Consider the following 19,019-nt stretch of genomic DNA (forward strand, 5'->3'; position numbering starts at 1 on the left):
AGCAATTAACTCCATCTTGCAGCCATATTACATGCAACATCCGTGGTCCTACCCAGTTGGGGCCATCCAGCATTTTCATATTGACTTCCTTTGCTCACCTCTTGCATTACAATGGCAAGACTTCAAAAACTGACTCAGCTGTCAGTCTTTTATTCCGAAACACTTCAGCTCACTCATGGGCAAACACATTTAATGTAGGCTACCCACTAGGAGGCTATATTACATGTATTTTCTGCATGCACAAACTACTTGGGCAAACCTGCCCACGTGCATTAGGCTAGTGCACAACTGTCACATAGGCTATGGCCAGGCTGCCTGACTGTCCGTGCATCAGCAGTTTGCCTATCCGTGCTCACCTGTGCCAGCACCTGGCTGCCTGCTGGCATGCAAATGAAATGTAACAGCCTCCATAGCAAAGGTTTGATGCCATTCAGGGATGTAATATACATTCCCCCAAAGAAGAATTAAAAGATAAGTGGGGTCAAAAAGGTACAGTTGATGTGAAAAATATGTTGAAAAGAGTAGAAGGCAAACTGGTGAAATCAGGCACCATTATTCTTGCATTTAATAGCAAAACACTCCTAGAACACATTAGGACTGCATTAATTCTTTTAAAAGTAAAATGTCATACTCTCAATATGATTTACTGCTTTAAATGCCAATACTTTGGGCCAAGTACTCTAGTATGGAAGAGAGAAGCCACTTGCAACAAATCAGATAAGGCTTAAGGCTGCCCATGATGGAGTTACTTGTTCATTCCCTACAAGGTGCATTAATTGCTCTGGGATTGCCCAGCCTGGAGTGGAAAATGCGCCATATACTTCAAGAAAAGAATGTATGGGAGATGAAAACAACAAAGAAGATTTTGTATGATGAAGCATAAAAGATCCATAAAGAAATTCAACCTCCTACTTTTATGAACACCATAGCTCTCTCCAGAATATCAGAGAATTTGTCTTCAAAAGACACTCCAATAAACAGACAAGAACTGTCAACACCACAGGCATTCCTCCAAAGTTTCATAAGACAGACAATTAAAGATGAAAATAAGTTGCAAACTGTTGGGCCATGCAGATCTCATTCTATCTGATAGCTCTAATGATTCTTGTGCCTGCCTCAGGGTGAAAGAAAAAAAACTCTTAATAACTGGTAATTTTAATACTGATGTGATGATGCAAAATTCTGAAAGTAAACTTCTGTTGGATACCCTTAAGTCATATAATTTCTCTTGCTTAACTATAAACCTACCAGGCAGAATACCTGTCTAAGTAATGTGAAATCAATCATTTGCAAAGATGATGTAGATTTAAATGTTGTTAATCCTATGCTCTCTGACCATGATGGAATATTCCCGAAATTAATGGCATTCAAATAAGATTATGATCAACCAATAGTACTCAGAGTCTATCTATAATGAGTATTGTCCCCTCATCACTATGCACAATAGATTAAATGCAAGGGAAAAAAACAGAAAAGAAATATAAATGGCCTAATTATGTAACACCTTACTTGAATAATTTAACAATTCTTTTAAAAATTTGCTATGATAAATCATGCACTAATAACAAGCACAGACATTCATGTCACAAACTGAAAAAGATTGACATAAAAGATATGATTTCTGCAAGCCAAATGATAACTGAATTTCTCAGTCCAGTAACAAATGTCAAGCCGCTTGGTAAATAGTTGAAGCAAAAACAGAGATAACCGCAGAAAAAATTACCTGTTCCTTTAAGTGCAGGTGATCTAAATACTAATTTTATAAATTCCAGAAAGTTAGCTATGACAGATGAAAATAATTTAGATGACACTGAGGACAGACATCCCAATTCATAGGAAATGGAGCTGACACTAGACTTCCCTAAATTTGGGACGAGAACTATCTATCATAAGGATGCACTGAATGTAGTCAGATCACTGAGCAATTCCAGAACTGAAAACATATGTGGTTAAAACATACATGGTTTCTCCAGTTTTAACCTAAAGAAAATAACAGATAGTATACGTGCTCCAATGTCTTACCTTATAAATGGGATATTTAGAGAGGGGACATTTCTGGACTGCCTGAAACAGATGTCTCACCCATATACAAAAAAGAGGGCAGATATTCATCACCTATAGTAGTAGCACAAGTAATATCAAAAATAATTGAGGGTTAAATGAAAGACCAATTGAATTATGTTTTTCATTGTCGCAAACTACTTAACAAGGCCCAGTTTGGATTAAGAAGTGGGCTATCAACAATTAAGGCAGTTCAAGAAGTTGTGATATCAGTACCACAAGGCTTTGAAAATAGGGAGCATGTCTATACCACTCTAGTAGAGCTAATTATTTACACAACACAAGGAAACACACAAAAAAAAATCACCCTAAAGATATGAGTGTAAGATTATGTTTTGCTAATTTCATTACAGATACCAGTAAACAGAAATAAGCTAAAGGTGGCTGCAATACAAGAATTCAGAAAGTGCTGTTTGTAATAACTTTTATGCCACTATGATCAAACTACCTGACATGTACACAGGTCTAATTTATGTAGCTTTGAGTAGTCAGTCCACTTCATTTAATATCAAAGTCTTACAATAAAATTACTTCATATTCTGATATTTAAAGTAAACTTTTAATACAATTAGCAAAAGATGATAAATAATTTGACTGGTTTCATTACTGAACTGTATTTGTGGACATTGTGACTAAATACACAATTTTATTGGAATTAATTATTTAATTGGATAGATGAAAAATCTACTCACCAAGCGGTGGCAGAACGCACACATAAAAGATGGTTGTAATTGGTAAGCTTTCGGAGCCAGTGGCTCCTTCTTCAGGCAGGAGGGTTGAAGGGGAAGAAAGAAGGGTGAAGGAAAAGACTGGACAGGTGTAGGAAAAGGGGTAGATTTCAGAAAAGTCACCCAGAACCGTGGGTCAGAGGAGACTGGCCGTACGTGATGAGAAGGGAAGTATTAATTTCTTTTTGTATATTGTGACAGTATATTCTGATGCATTTGGTCAATTTGATTTTTTTGTGTTCATTGTATGCTAATAGAAATTGTGAAAGATCTTCATCGCACTGATCATGTAGAGGCAACTGAAGACTCCAGATAATAATATTCTGCAATAATGAAGGAAGAAAAACATTTCTATCAGAATTAAATGTAAATAATTGTCATGATACTGACCTTGTGATGTACAAAATGTTATGATATAAAGTCAAGCACCGATATGCCAGTTGGGAATGAGAGAGCACAGAGGACTGTGAAGAAGACATCAGACAGTTGCACGCTGACCAACCCTTCTCCAAGAACGTGACAGCAGTGGCCTCTATGCATAGAGAACATAAGCACCATGCCCAACTGGCCGCAGCCCCAGTCCTATGAGAATCTTCAAGACCAGTAACCTGAATAGAAGTGTCAAAGCTCATTCCTTTGTTTGCACCTTCTATGTAGCTCAAGATTAGGAATTGTTTATGCTGAAGAAGTTTGTTTATTTCAGATGTTACCCTTTGCTTGCAACACATCTATATAATTCTCAAAGTGGTTGCAATTTTGATGTCCACGTAATTGCTTACAATGTACAAAGTACTGTGAAACTACATCACTTTTTGTCAACAGAAGGAAGTGTAGTGTTTTGCTTCATTCAAAAATTGTTCCCTAACGTCACTCCAAGTGAACTTTCCTATGAACATGTAAATTACTTTTCGTAGTAAAACTCATTAATAAGATTTTCGTGAATTTTTGTCTAGTGATCCGAGAAAGAAGGTTCCCTAGACACCCCATCTTTGACGACTAGGCAGAATTGGCAACAAGTAAGAAAAACCCACACCTTGCGGCCACACCTTTTGATGGCTCCTTAATTCTATTTTGTCTTTTTTCTTACAGGGCAGTGTTCACTTGCTTTAAGTCTCCTATAGAGTTTTTGCTAATCATTGTTTTCAGATGGGCGTTGCAGAACTTTTCTTTGCTTGTGTGCTTATTTTTATTGCTTGCATTGTCCGTTTATCACATTTGCCTTCCAAAACGACCAACCCACCTCTCCCACCCCCTGCTCAGGTGTCACAGCTGTAAGCGATATAGGCAACACTGCTAACTCAGATGTTTCAGTTTCAGACCAGCAAACTGCACGCTGCTAAACATGGTACAGCATCTATTCACTGCTCAGTGCAGTAGACACATACTGTAGCTCTGAGTGCCATACCGCCTTTTCGCCAGTTTAATGACAAAGATGAGGAGTGGCTCTAATGGTTGCAACAGTTTGATGCCCACGTAATTGCTCACAATGTACCAGGTACTGTGAAACTACATTGCTTTTTGTCAATGGTAGGAAGTGCAGTGTTTTACTTCATTCGGAAATTGTTCCCTAACGCCACTCCAAGTGAACTTTTCCATGAACATGTTGTAGATTAGCTAACAGACTATAATGACCAACACGTGAATGTGGTAGCAGCTAGGTACCAATTCTTTCGTTGCAAGAAACAGTCAGAACAAACGGATCACAAGTGGGTAACAGATTTGCAGGGTATGGCAAGGAAATGCAAATTCAAATGTGCTTGTGGTGAATTATATTCAGATGTTATGTTGTCTGATGTGATTGCGTACAATGTAACTGACCTCAGACTTCGAGAACATATTTTGAAACAGTCAGATCCACATTTCAACATGTACTGCAAATACTAGATCAGTACGATTCAGGTGCTATGTCAACCGATCTGAGCAGCCACCAATTTGTCAGGTTGAGTCGTCCCTTGCTTATGACCAGCCCAGTAGGCAGCAACAGCATGCACATGTCACACTGCGTACACAGTTCTCCATGCCGCATAATCAGCTCTCTAAACAGGTGAACAGAATTAAGTGACGCCCTTGGTGCTATTCCTGGTATAAACGTCAAGATTGCCCGTCCAGACAAGCGCAGTGTTACGCTTGTGGCATGAAAAGTCATGTACAATCCGTATGTTTGCAATGGAACAAACATAAGAATTCTGTCCACTCATAAAAAGGCCCATGTAATCAATGCAGTGTATGCAAAGCGTGCTTCAGGCCGTAGCAAACCTAGTAAGCGAACAGTTTCTTCAGTGCTATGCCAGTCCAACAAACTTTTTGTACATTTGCATATTAATGGAAAACGTGTGAAATTGCAATTGGACACGGGTGCATCTGTTAGATTGATGAATCGTAAAACACATGAACTGTTAGGCTCCCCCATGATTGTCTAAAACTACACTCATGCTCATAAATTAAGGATAATGCTGATACATGTTGAAACAACGCTCTGGTGAGCGGTTTGAGAGAACGGTGCAGCGAGTTAAGTGTGCAGAAGTTTTCAGACGTGCTAATCGTGACTGTGTGCTGAAAATGGTTCAAAGAACACATATTGATAATGTTATGAGGGGTAGAATACTAGGGCGACTGGAAGCTGGTCAAACACAGCAGGTCGTAGCACGGGCCCTCTGTGTGCCACAAAGTGTGATCTCAAGATTATGGCAACGATTCCAGCAAACAGGAAACGTGTCCAGGCGCTACAGTACGAGACGTCCACAGTGTACAACACCACAAGAAGACCGATATCTCACCATCAGTGCCCACAGACGGCCACGGAGTACTGCAGGTAGCCTTGCTCTGGAACCTTACCACAGCCACTGGAACAGTTGTCTCTGGAGACACAGTCTCCAGACGATTGAACACAAATGGTTTATTTGCCCGGAGACCTGCAAGGTGTATTCCACTGACCCCTGGTCACAGGAGAGCCCGTAAAGCCTGGTGTCAAGAACACAGTACATGGTCATTGGATCAGTGGTCCCAGGTTATGTTCACGGACGAGTTCGGGTGTAGTCTGAACAGTGATTCTCGCCGGATTTTCATCTGGCGTGAACCAGTAACCAGATACCAAGCCCTTAAGGTCCTTGAAAGGGACCGGTATGGAGGTCATGGTTTGATGGTGTGGGGTGGAATTATGATTGGTGCATGTACACCCCTGCATGTCTTTGACAGAGGAACTGTAACAGGTCAAGTGTATCGGGACGTCATTTTGCACCAGTATGTCCACCTTTTCAAGGGTGCAGTGGGTCCCAACTTCCTCCTGATGGATGGTAACACATGGCCCCACCGAGCTGCCACCGTGGAGGAGTACCTTGAAACAGAAGATATCAGGTGAATGGAGTGGCCTGCCTGTTCTCCAGACCTAAATCCCATTGAGCACGTCTGGGATGCTCTCGGTCGACATATCGCTGCACGTCTTCAAACCCCTACGACACTTCAGGAGCTCCGACAGGCACTGGTGCCAGAATGGGAGGCTATACACCAGCAGCTGATCGACCACCTGATCCAGTGTATGCCAACCGTTGTGCGGCCTGTGTATGTGTACATGGTGATCATATCCCATATTGATGTCGGGGTACATGTGCAGGAAACAGTGGCGTTTTGTAGCACATGTGTTTTGGAATGGTTTTCTCAACTTATCACTAATACCATGGGCTTACAGATCTGTGTCGTGTGTGTTCCCTATGTGCCTACGTTATTAGCACCAGTTTTGTGTAGTGCCACGTTGTATCGCACCACATTCTGCAATCATCCTTAATTTATGAGCATGAGTGTGCATGCACTTGATAGCTTATAATGGACAAGACATTCTCGTTCTCGGAAAATGTATTTTACCTGCTATGTATCGCTCACACTCGTGAACTCTAACTTTCACTGTGCTATCACGCGATTGTCAGAACATATTGAGCCTTGATTGATTTGATTTGTTTGGCTTTCAAATTCAGGACAATGTGTTGTCAGTGACTGCATTCAATGCCAATGACAGTGTGGCTAGCTTGCTGAGAGAATTCCATGAACTCTTTTCTGAAGGTTTAGGCAAGGCTAACAATTTTGTTGCGCATACTACTATGAAAGACAATGCTCAGCCGAAATTTTGCAGGGCCAGAACTGTTCCCATTGCGTTACGGGACAAAGTCGCCGTTGAACTTAAAGAGTTGCAAGATAACGGAGCTATTGCGCTTACACAAGCCAGTTAATGGGCAAGTCCACTGGTTTTGTTCTCAAACCTTCACGTCGCATTCGCCTCTGCGTTGACGAAGTCTACAGTCAACCCACAAACTGTGATTGATGTTTATCCATTGCCACGCCCAGAGGATCTCATGGACATATTAGGTGCTAGTCGCCTAAATTTCAAAAATTGATTGTGCGACACATACCCTCAGATACCACTAGGTGAAGAATCTCAAAAAGTGTGGGTTGTGAACACTCATTTAGGCTTGTTTGAATATCTGCGTTTGCCTTTTGGCAGTGCTTCAGCACCCGCCATTTTCCAACAGTATTTGGAACAGCTGACTGGTCAAGTGCCAAAGTGCCAAACTGTTAAAGCTATGTGGGCGATATTGTCATAGCAGGTGATACACCTGAAGAACACATTGCAAATTTGCGTGATTTGTTTTGTGTGTTATCTGATGCAGGACTGAAGTGTAGATTGGACATGTGTTATCTTTTTAAACCTGAGTTTCAGTATCTTGGTCATGCCACGAACCGTCAAGGTGTACATCCTCTTCAGTCACATTTTTTAGCCATACAGAATCTCCCAGTTCCTCACAATGTCATAGAATTGCAGTCAGTCTTAGGGAAAATGAACTATTATATTCGGTTCATCCCGAATGCTACACAAATCGCAGCTCCATTGCATTCCTTGTGTCAAAAGAATGTCCCCTTTGTTTGGACAGATGAGTGCCAAGAAGCTTTTTAAAAACTTAAAGATGCATTGCTCAGTGACTGCTGCTTGGTTCACTATGATCCTGACAAACCGGTTATGTTGCAAGTTGGCACTTCCTCTTATGGAATCGGTGCAGTGTTTTCACGCAGAATTGATGATAACGACAGGACTATTGCTTTCGCATCAAAAGTGTTGACAAAAGTTCAGTGTAATTATTCGGAAATACAGAAAGACGCATTGGATGTTGTATCGACACACGGTACAAAACATTAAATCGTGCGACGAAAAGTCAGACACAAAAAGAAGTATAACGAAAATTGTAAAAGACTGAAAATGTGCGAGCGATTAGCTGCCATAATAGTAATTTATAATAAAGTGAAATATTAATTGTAGGAAGAGACTCTATAAAATAGCTGTATATGTTCTCAGTGCTAATTCATGTTACTCGCTGGAGAAAGAAACGAAAAAGACCAGCGGTATTACTCACACTCTGTTCTAGTCTCGAAGCTATCAGACACTACGGCGGCCATTTCACTTTGTAAGTGTAAATTTTTAAATAATATATATTAGTTTATGCTGATTGTGCATTTTTTCTTTCGTATGCCTCGTGGCCTTCATGCAGAAATAAAAATATCATTTGTAAGATTTTCAGCATGCTATATAAACGACAAGAATGGCCTAAGAATCACCCATTCTTGGCAGACGTCTTGCTTAGAAAGAATTTCGTCGCGTTCCATCATCAACGGACGCCTTTAAAAGACTTGGACGTAATTATCAATAGAAGGAAAGTGAATATTCAAATTTATGTTGCATTAAAAGTAAAAACTAAGAACATTACGTTCAGATCAGATATTGGCCGCTTCTCGGCAAGACGAAGAATAATTGTAAAGAAAAAAAAGAGGAAATACTTTATGTCATTTCAAGGTTTATTTTACTTAATTGTCACTACAGCAAAGACATCAAGCACCTATATTTTAATATGCTGACACGAGATACAACCCTGAGATTATGTTTTCGTTTTCTTTCCTTTTGGTATAAAAGCTTCACGTAGACATCAGTTCAATAAATTCTAAAAGCGCCTCTCGCAATACTATATTAACAAGGCGGTGAGTCGCGTGCTATTAAATAATCAAAAAATTATTTTACAAAAGTATAGATTCAGGTCCCACATATTATCATGATTCTTGAGTGCGCTTCGCCAAATAAGTGCTTCACTCATGCTCTCGCCGGGCATAATGATCAGTAAAGTATACTTAGACGGTGTCCGGACCTGGGAGGTACCGGCGCACTATTGTGTATGCTGTCACCAACTTCCACCATTATTTGTAGGGCAGAAAGTTCTACTTAGTAACGGATCACAAGCCACTCCAGGTTTTGTTTCATCCGACGAAGCCGGTGCTTGTACGAGCTGCCCAAAAACTGCAACGATGGGCGTTTTTGTTGACTCAATACCAGTACTAGATTTTGTGTCGTGCGACAGGTCAACATGGTCATACGGACGCACTTTCACGTCTTCCAATTGCCCCTGATACAGACTTGGGCACTTCCGCTGCATCTTGTTGTCACATCAATGCCCACGATTCTGAATTGCTTCAGTCCTTTCCTCTCAACAATAGGAAAAGTGCACAGGCCACAGAAGCTAATTCAGATTTGAACAATTTGCTAAAATACGAGAGTTGGAACTTAAATAGTGGCAACTATTTATTCACAACCGATACAAAAGAGTTACATGTTTTCACCTGTTACTGTCCTTCAAAGTAGTCACCAGCGTCGTGTAGACCCCGCTGCCAGCGATGTTGAAGGCGTAGTATACCGTTAGCAGAGTCTGTTCTACTGATGGTGCGAATGGAGCGTCTATGCCTGTCGAATCTCTGGAACAGTTCTGAAGCAATTGCCACGAAGTGGTTCCTTCATCTTCGGAATCAAATCAAAGTCACAAGGACTTAAGTCCGGGTAGTAAGGTGGATGGTGCAGTACTTCCAGTCCCATCGACCGAACAAAGCAGCCACAGCTTGCGCTGTATGCGCCCTCGCATTGTCGTGCAAAATGATGGGTGGGTTGCGCAGGAAGTGTCGCCACTTCTTTCGCAAAGCTGGTCGCAGGTGATGCTCCGAAAACGAACAGTAATACTGTGCATTGACGGTCTGCCGTGGAGAAACGTAATGCGTTAGGATAACACCTCCACAGTCGTACATGAGAATCACCATAACTTTTACCATATTGGGGCTCTGACGCACTTTCGACTTTCGTAGCGACCCATAATGACGCCATTCGTTGGATTGGCGTTTCAGTTTGGCTCGTACGATGTGATCCATGTCTCATACAGTGTTATGGAAATGGAAATGTCGTGTGGCTAGGGCCTCCCGTCGGGTGATACCGCATAAGAAAGCCTCTCCCTCGCGCTCATAGCGCTCCAAGTCCGTCTGAGCTGCGTCGTGACGCATCCATTTCTGCATTTCCGTCAAGCCATGCGGAAACCATCGTGATGAAATTTTTCTCATTCCCAAGCATTCCTTCAGGATGCGAAGCACAGTCGTATGTGCTAATCCGGTTTCGTGGGCGAGCTCACGAATCTTATGGCGTCGATCACTGTCCACTAACGCGGCAACAGTATGCACTACTTCTTCAGAGACGCTAGGACGACCTTCCCAAAGCATGTCTGCCACAGTTTGCTGACCTTCGTTGAAGGCTTTTACCCAACGTGCCACCGTTCTGTACGGCAATGCCGATTCCCCACACGCCTCTTTAAGACCTTGATGACACTGTCGTGCTGCATAGCGTCTTACCCAACTCCGTTGTACCTGTTTCGAAAACATAGTGACACCGTTACGTTAGACCGCCCGCTCACAAGTGACGTACTTTCGCACATCTTGGCCTCGCTCGTTGCGTAGCGTAAAGAACTCTTCAGTGCGCCGATACTATGCACGTTCTGTTACTGTTACTGAAGAAGTCTTTGAGCCACCCACATATCTGGGAGCCTATTCCATATGCTGATATCTTTGTTAGCAGTCTGCAGTGCGGCACCATGTCAAATGATTTTTTGGAAACCTAGGACTGTAGAATCTACCTTTTGCACTTCAGCCATAGTTCAGAGGATATGTGAGAAAACGGTAAAATGAGTTTCACATACTTGATTGTTTCTAAAACGGTGCCGATTCTTGGACAGATGCTATTTCGTAGCGAAGTAATTTATTATATTCGAACTGAGAATATGCTCAAAAATTTTGCAGCAAATTGATGTTAAGGATATTGGTCTGTAATTATGCGAGTCTGTTCTTTTACCCTCCTTTGTGCTGGGCAGTTGGACGAAGTCGTCGACGACGAATAGGTGCAGTCTGGACTAGAGGCGCAAGCCGGGTGTAGGAATTTGCCCGACACCCTCCGAGATGTCAGACAAATTTCAGTACCTTAAGCCAACACGAAGGTCACGACCACAGACTGCAGCGTCATGATTGTATCGCCATCAGCATTTACAGATAGACCTATGTGTAAGATGAAAAGCGCCACTAGGTGGATCTCATCTTGAATGGGAAGAGACCCAACGCGCTGTTCATTCTACATCTACATCTACATCTACATCCATACTCCGCAAGCCACCTGACGGTGTGTGGCGGAGGGTACCTTGAGTACCTCTATCGGTTCTCCCTTCTATTCCAGTCTCGTATTGTTCGTGGAAAGAAGGATTGTCGGTATGCCTCTGTGTGGGCTCTATCTCTCTGAGTTTATCCTCATGGTCTCTTCGCGAGATATACGTAGGAGGGAGCAATATACTGCTTGACTCTTCGGTGAAGGTATGTTCTCGAAACTTTGACAAAAGCCCGTACCGAGCTACTGAGCGTCTCTCCTGCAGAGTCTTCCACTGGAGTTTATCTATCATCTCCGTAACGCTTTCGCGATTACTAAATGATCCTGTAACGAAGCGCGGTGCTCTCCGTTGGATCTTCTCTATATCTTCTATCAACCCTATCTGGTACGGATCCCACACTGCTGAGCAGTATTCAAGCAGTGGGCGAACAAGCGTACTGTAACCTACTTCCTTTGTTTTCGGATTGCATTTCCTTAGGATTCTTCCAATGAATCTCAGTCTGACATCTGCTTTACCGACGATCAACATTATATGATCATTCCATTTTAAATCACTCCTAATGCGTACTCCCAGATAATTTATGGTATTAACTGCTTCCAGTTGCTGACCTGCTATTTTGTAGCTAAATGATAAAGGATCTATCTTTCTGTGTATTCGCAGCACATTACATTTGTCTACATTGAGATTCAATTGCCATTCCCTGCACCATGCGTCAATTCGCTGCAGATCCTCCTGCATTTCAGTAGAATTTTCCATTGTTACAACCTCTCGATACACCACAGCATCATCCGCAAAAAGCCTCAGTGAACTTCCGATGTCATCCACAAGGTCATTTATGTATATTGTGAACAGCAACGGTCCTATGACACTCCCCTGCGGCACACCTGAAATCACTCTTACTTCGGAAGACTTCTCTCCATTGAGAATGACATGCTGCGTCCTGTTATCTAGGAACTCCTCAATCCAATCACACAATTGGTCTGATAGTCCATATGCTCTTACTTTGTTCATTAAACGACTGTGGGGAACTGTATCGAACGCCTTGCGGAAGTCAAGAAACACGGCATCTACCGGTGAACCCGTGATTATGGCCCTCTGAGTCTTGTGGACGAATAGCGCGAGCTGGGTTTCACATGACCGTCTTTTTCGAAACCCATGCTGATTCCTACAGAGTAGATTTCTTGTCTCCAGAAAAGTCATTATACTCGAACACAATACGTGTTCCAAAATTCTACAACTGATCGACGTTAGAGATATAGGTCTATAGTTCTGCACATCTGCTCGACGTCCCTGCTTGAAAACGGGGATTACCTGTGCCCTTTTCCAATCCTTCTAGAGACCTACGGTACACCGCTGCAAGAAGCATCAGTTACTGTGAACGGGGCACACAAGATCGTGCACCGGAACTGCAGTGAGCTGCCTTTGTCTTAAGGCTATTAATGTGGTGCTCCTTCACAATCAATCCGTCTGGCATTACCTCTTACGCCTCCACGGCCGTTCACGTGGGATGTAGCAGAGGCAGTGAAACATATTCACAGTAACTGATACTCGTGTCGTAAAATTTACGCAGTAATCGTTTGCAGGAAGTATCGTGTTCCCCATTTTACGACGAGGTTTTATGGCACTGCAGCTTACAAGTACTGTCAATCAACTCTCATTGCACAAGGTTAACTATTACAGATACATGTGTCAACCGTAATTTGAACCGCGAATGCAGCTCGTGCCTGCTTCCTGTCTTTCTCTCCATTTATCTACATCACACGTAACAGCTTCTGTTTTACGGTTGGAGCATTCTCTTTGCAGATTATGAAGCGGTGACGACTTCAGAGCCTCATGCGTCGGGTGATCTGCGAAGAATGTGAGTGCCACTTCATTTGCAGCGTGGTTACGTAAGCACGATTGGATACAGAGAAAAAAAGAAACGTGGGAAACATCATGGTTCTGTGATGCAAGTGTAATACTGGTAAAGCGAACGGTATCTTCCTGGACCGAAAATACTGCTCAGAGCATCGCATGCAATGTGGACAGGAGGGAATATATTGATGTTTCAGGGTATTTGAGACACGAGATCGTGCTAAAAAAGTAATGCCTCCGATTTTTTTATGAAAAAACTCTTAAAGTTTTTTTTTTAAATAAAACAAACTTTATTGACATTCTACATCTTTATTCTTCATGCCTACAAGTTTATTTCTTAATATAGTCACCCTGGTGACGAACACAGTTCTCCCAACGAGAGACCACTTTGTTGATACCATCACTGTTGACTTTGTAGACGGAGCCACAACCTCACCTCTTCTTTCTCCGTTTCATCACTATCGAAGTGAAGTCATCGAAGGTATTCTTCGAGTTTTGGAAACAGATGAAAATCGTGCGGGGGTTAAGTCAGGACTGTATGGAGGATGATCGATAACAATGAATCCGAGATGTGGGATTGTTGCAGATATCGCAACGCTCTTCAAATTCGTGCTTTCAGTTTTCTGAGGGGTTCTCACGCACCGACATGGTTAGGTCACACATCGCCACGTTACACGCTACAATTCGGGGTCTTCTAGCGGCACTAGCGGCAGAAGGTTGCAACTAGCGTCAGCAAAGCGGGAAAGTCGACCGAGCTCTATGAATGACACGTAATACTTCAACCGATTTTCAGAACAGAATAAATATTCGGAGGCATTACTTTTCAGCACACCTTCGTAAATAAACTATCTCCATTTTCGAGATGCTTGTTCCATGGCCTGGGCCATAAGAATCTGCTGTTTTCAAAAGTCGCCTATGTCAGTGAGTTATCCCACTTGCGTTTATTGAAATATGCAAGATACATCGGGAATATCCAGGAGAGGCTGACTTCTCAGGAATGTCAGCCTGATACGCAATTGTGGGAAACAGTGATATTTTTTGCGTGAAGCCAAAATGAGAGAGAGAGAGAGAGAGCAGACGGACTAAAGTAAGTGCTCTGAAGCAGAACCAAAACACGAGAGCGAGATGCACAAGCGTCGTTGTGCAGGCAGATGTATAAAGGCTGTGATATGACCTCTAACCAATACCTATTGATGTCTTATTCAAAGAATGCTATGTTACGCTGCGTCTTAGTACTGACTCTGTATATTCTTCGACTCTTTCATATCAAAGCTCTTTTTTCGAATTACACATACACACAGGTGAGCCAAAATATTAAGCCCGCCCATATTTTTGTAGCTCGTTGGTCCACCTTCTGAATGCAGTACTGCGGCGATTTGTGTGGTACGTATTCGACAAGTCCCTGGTAAGATTCAGAGGTATTCGGCACCAGATTTTACGCACAGGTCACGTAATTCTCGTACATTTCTGGCCGGTTGCTTGCGAAAGCGGAACTGGCGCCCAGATAACGTTTATCATCGGGTTCATATCGGGCGAATTGGGTGATGAAGGCATCAAAGTTATAAGCTCCTCAAATCACTGTGGCACGATTCTGGCGTTATCACACAGACAATTACCCTGCTGGAAGAAGTTGTCACTGTCGCGGGAAATATCAGATATGAGGGGATGCAAGTGGTCCGTAATAGCATTCTTGTGGACCGCAGCTGTCCTTGTAGCTTTGATTACTACTATAGTCTCCTTCGAATCCCAGGTAAACGTCCCCCATAGCGTAATACTGCACTCAACGACCAATTGTCTGTGGCGCAGTGCATATTTCCAGCAGACGACCACCTGAATGACGGCGTATCGGTTCAACATCAGCATGCCCCGTGTTCAACAATGTCCTCTGAACGGTTCGATCTGAAATACTTGTCCCGTACCAGCAATGTACCTGTCGCCAGATCTGCCACAGATCGCCGCCTATCCTGCTTTATAGAACGGCTGAGTTTCCGACCTCCGCGTTCCATGATGAAGTGTGGACATCCAGTGCCTTGTCAGCTAACTCGTGGTTCATCGTCTTTCAGCCACTATGCATGCCCACAATAGCAGCATGCCAACAGCCAGTCACCTTCGACATTTCCCAGATCCCCGTCTCATGAGCCGGGTAATAACAATGTGCAATTTTCCAAAGTATCTTATGTTAGTGGATTTTCCTCATTTACAGCCTATTAGTCCCTACAGTGGCCCCTCCCCCACTCGTCTCTGTTCTGCTCATACACAGGGTGGCCACAATAAAAGTGGTGAAAAAAATATTTACAGTAAGAGTGACGCGGGATAGACCCCTTTTAATGAATATGCTGGAAATGGCCACCGTTGACGTCGATACACCGCTGTTCTCGATTTATCAAACTTTGGGAAATGTCTAACGCCTCTGTCTGAGGGATATAACCAATAGGGTTTTCAATGTTCCGCCGCAGCTCTTGCAGTGCGTGAGCGTTCTGTGAGTACAGCTGACCTATCAATTTTCTGCACGGGTAAGAATCGCAAGGAGAGAGACCAGGTGATCGGGATGGCTAGGAAATGGCGCTGACCGAAAACTCCGCGCATACGTGACAAGGTAGCCGAGGCGGTGCGTGATATTACGCGGTCTTGCTGAACACATCCATATAGTCTTTCATGTGGATTGAACAGTTTCTGGAGGTACTGATAAGCATGAAGAGTTTGGTGAAAGAATCATGCCACGGTGCGGACACAATGTACCAATCTTGGTATATGCAACGACTCTTCAGAGTACTGATGAGGATTCTCTCATGTACAATGGTGCATGTTTTGCGAGATCACTTTACCCTGACAGACTGATCTTGGCGTAATCTGAATAAATGAAACAGTGAGGTTGCAAAAGTCCTAATTCCCTATCACTCAGAAACTGCCGGCAAAGTTCGTTTTGACGCTTTAACTCTTACACAAGAGCAACTTTTTAAGGATACAGGTAAAGGTATCCTTGCTCGCCGGTTGTTTGCTAAAGCGGAATTGGCGCCCAGATAGCGTTTTCATCAGGTTCATATCAGGCGAATTTGTTGATGAAGGCATCAAAGTCAGGTGTTTATAAGCTCCTCGTGGGAAGGGGGTCCGACAGCAGATCTGTTCCAGTCATTCCACATGGAAGGAGGTTGTCTGTAGTTCAACCATGCCTAGACGGTCAATATCGCGGGTCGAGCGCGTCCGCATTGTTACTCTGTGCCAGGAAGGGGTCTCAACAAGGGAAGTGTCCAGGCGTCTCGGAGTGAACCAAAGCGATGTTGTTCGGACATATAGATACAGAGGGACAGGAACTGTCGATGACATGCCTCGCTCAGGCCGCCCCAGGGCTACTACTGCAATGCATGACCGCTACCTACGGATTATGCTTCGGAGGAAACCTGACAGCAACACCACCATGTCGAATAACGCTTTTCGTGCAGACAGAGGACGTCGTGTTGCGACTGAAACTGTGCGCAAAAGGCTGCATGATTAGCAATTGCACTCCTGGCGTCCATGGCGAGGTCCATCTTTGCAACCACGAAACCATGTAGCGCGATACAGATGGGCCAAACAAAGTGCCGAATGAACCGCTCAGGATTGGCATCACGTTCTCTTTACCAATGAGTGTCGCATATGCCTTCAACCAGACAATCGTCGGAGACGTGGTTGGAGGCAAACCGGTCAGTCTGAACGCCTTAGACACACTGTCCAGCGAGTGCAGCAAGTTGGGGGTTCCCCGTTGTTTTGGGGTGGCATTATGTGGTGCCGACGTACGCCGCTGGTGGTAATGGAAGGCGCCGTAACGGCTGTACGATACGTGTGAATGCCATCCTCCGACCGATAGTGCAACCATATCGGCAGCATATTGGCGAGGCATTCGTCTTCATGGACGACAATTCGCGCCCCCATCGTGCACATCTTGTGAATGACTTCCTTCAGGATAACGACATCGCTCGACTAGAGTGGCCAGCATGTTCTCTAGACATGAACCCTATCGAACATGCCTGGGATAGATTGAAAAGGGCTGTTTATGGACGGCGTGACCCACCAACCACTCTGAGGGATCTACACTGAATCGCCGTTGAGGAGTGGGACAATCTGGACCAACAGTGCCTTGAACTTGTGGATAGTATGCCACTACTAATACAGGCATGCATCAATGCAAGAGGAAGTGCTACTGGGTATTAAAGGTACCGGTGTGTACAGCAATCTGGACCACCACCGCTGATGGTATCGCTGTATGGGCAATGTGTGGTTTTCATGAGCACTAAAAAGGGCGGAAATGATGTTTATGTTGATCTCTATTCCAATTTTTTGTACAGGTTCCGGAACTCTCGGAACGAAGGTGATGCAAAACTTTTTTAATGTGTGTATAAAATGCTTAAATAAACAAGCTGCTCTTTGTAGAATCGTCTACTGCTGTGTAATGTTTTATCCAGCTTAATTAAAACTTTTGAAAAGATTTTTGTGCCCTTTTTTGTTAAGACCCATATTTTTACCCGATGTTTAGCGCTATTTTACTAGTGTTTTGTAAATCTTCGTTTTCGAATAAAAATAATTGATATTAATCGTTGTTTTGATTGCTATCACTTAATAAACTTGTTAAAGTTGTTAGTGAAAGTAAAAATCTAGAATTTCACCAAAAGTGAGTACCAGTAAGTTAAAAACAAACGTTTTACTCAATTGTTGTATTCGATAATCAAATTCCTTACCCAAAGACCTGTTCAAACCTGTTACATGTTCACATGAACACAATATTCACCCTAATAAAATACAATAATGGGGATCTCGATACCACTTTGTAGCACCGTAAAGGGGTAGAAAATTCAAAGATGCTCGAAATGGTTACCATGGACAGTGTAAACAGGTCTACGTGCTGGATGGATGATTCCATTGTTCCTTCCAGTGTTGCCTGCCGCAGTGAATTACAAGCAAATACGGTACGTTCTCTGGCATTGTAGGATTATCGCGATTGATAACGCTGATTATACATCCCCAAAGAAATAGCAGACCAATCGACTGTTCCTCCGTGACCAGTCCATTTGGTAGGATGCATCCAGTTCAGAAGACGACGTGTACACAAGGCATCCATTGTGTTGGCACCGCATAAACATTCTGGTTTTTAGTAGCACTTCATCTAGAAGACGAGGAGGAATATGTATGAGAAAGATGGTATATGTCCTGCTGTTTAGGCTACCATTGATGAAATTGTGGCAAGAAGCTGTAGTACCAAGAAGCCCACACCGTTGACTCTGATGTTCCATATGTCTAAGTCGTTTTTGCTGGACCAATGACGTGTGTTCTTTGTACTTAATTGCCCTTTGAGAACAAACGTTCATCGGCAAAAATAGTATCGGAGAAGAAGCTCTGGATGGCAAGTATTTGGTGCTGTGTCCACTGACAAAACTTTACACAATTCTGGAAATCATTCCAATGCAATGGCACTTTCTGCGGGACCTGACAATCATTTTGCAGGACAATGCTCAAGCACGTACAGTGCAAGCTGTTACTGATCTGTTTGACTGATGGGGCTGCTAAGTGCTATACCACCTACTGCGCTCCCATGACTTAAGCCCTCGTGAGTTCAATTCGATTTCTAAACTGAAGGGAACACTTCACATCATTCGCTTCAGAACTGCTACAAATTCGTCGGGCAGTAGACCGCGCCGCTCGAACTGTCAACACAACTGGCATTGCTAGGAATATCTTACAATTTCCACATCGCTGGCAACGGGTTATCACAGTGTTGGTGATTACTTTAAAGGTCAGTAAAACTTTGAAACACGTAACTATATTGTACGAGCTGTAAATAAATAGTTGGCACTATTAAAGTTCCTGCCCTCGTACATAAGACAACTTGACTGCAGTTGTAGTTCTACTA

The sequence above is a fragment of the Schistocerca piceifrons genome, chromosome 5 (assembly GCF_021461385.2).
Source record: "Schistocerca piceifrons isolate TAMUIC-IGC-003096 chromosome 5, iqSchPice1.1, whole genome shotgun sequence".
Taxonomy (NCBI): domain Eukaryota; kingdom Metazoa; phylum Arthropoda; class Insecta; order Orthoptera; family Acrididae; genus Schistocerca; species Schistocerca piceifrons.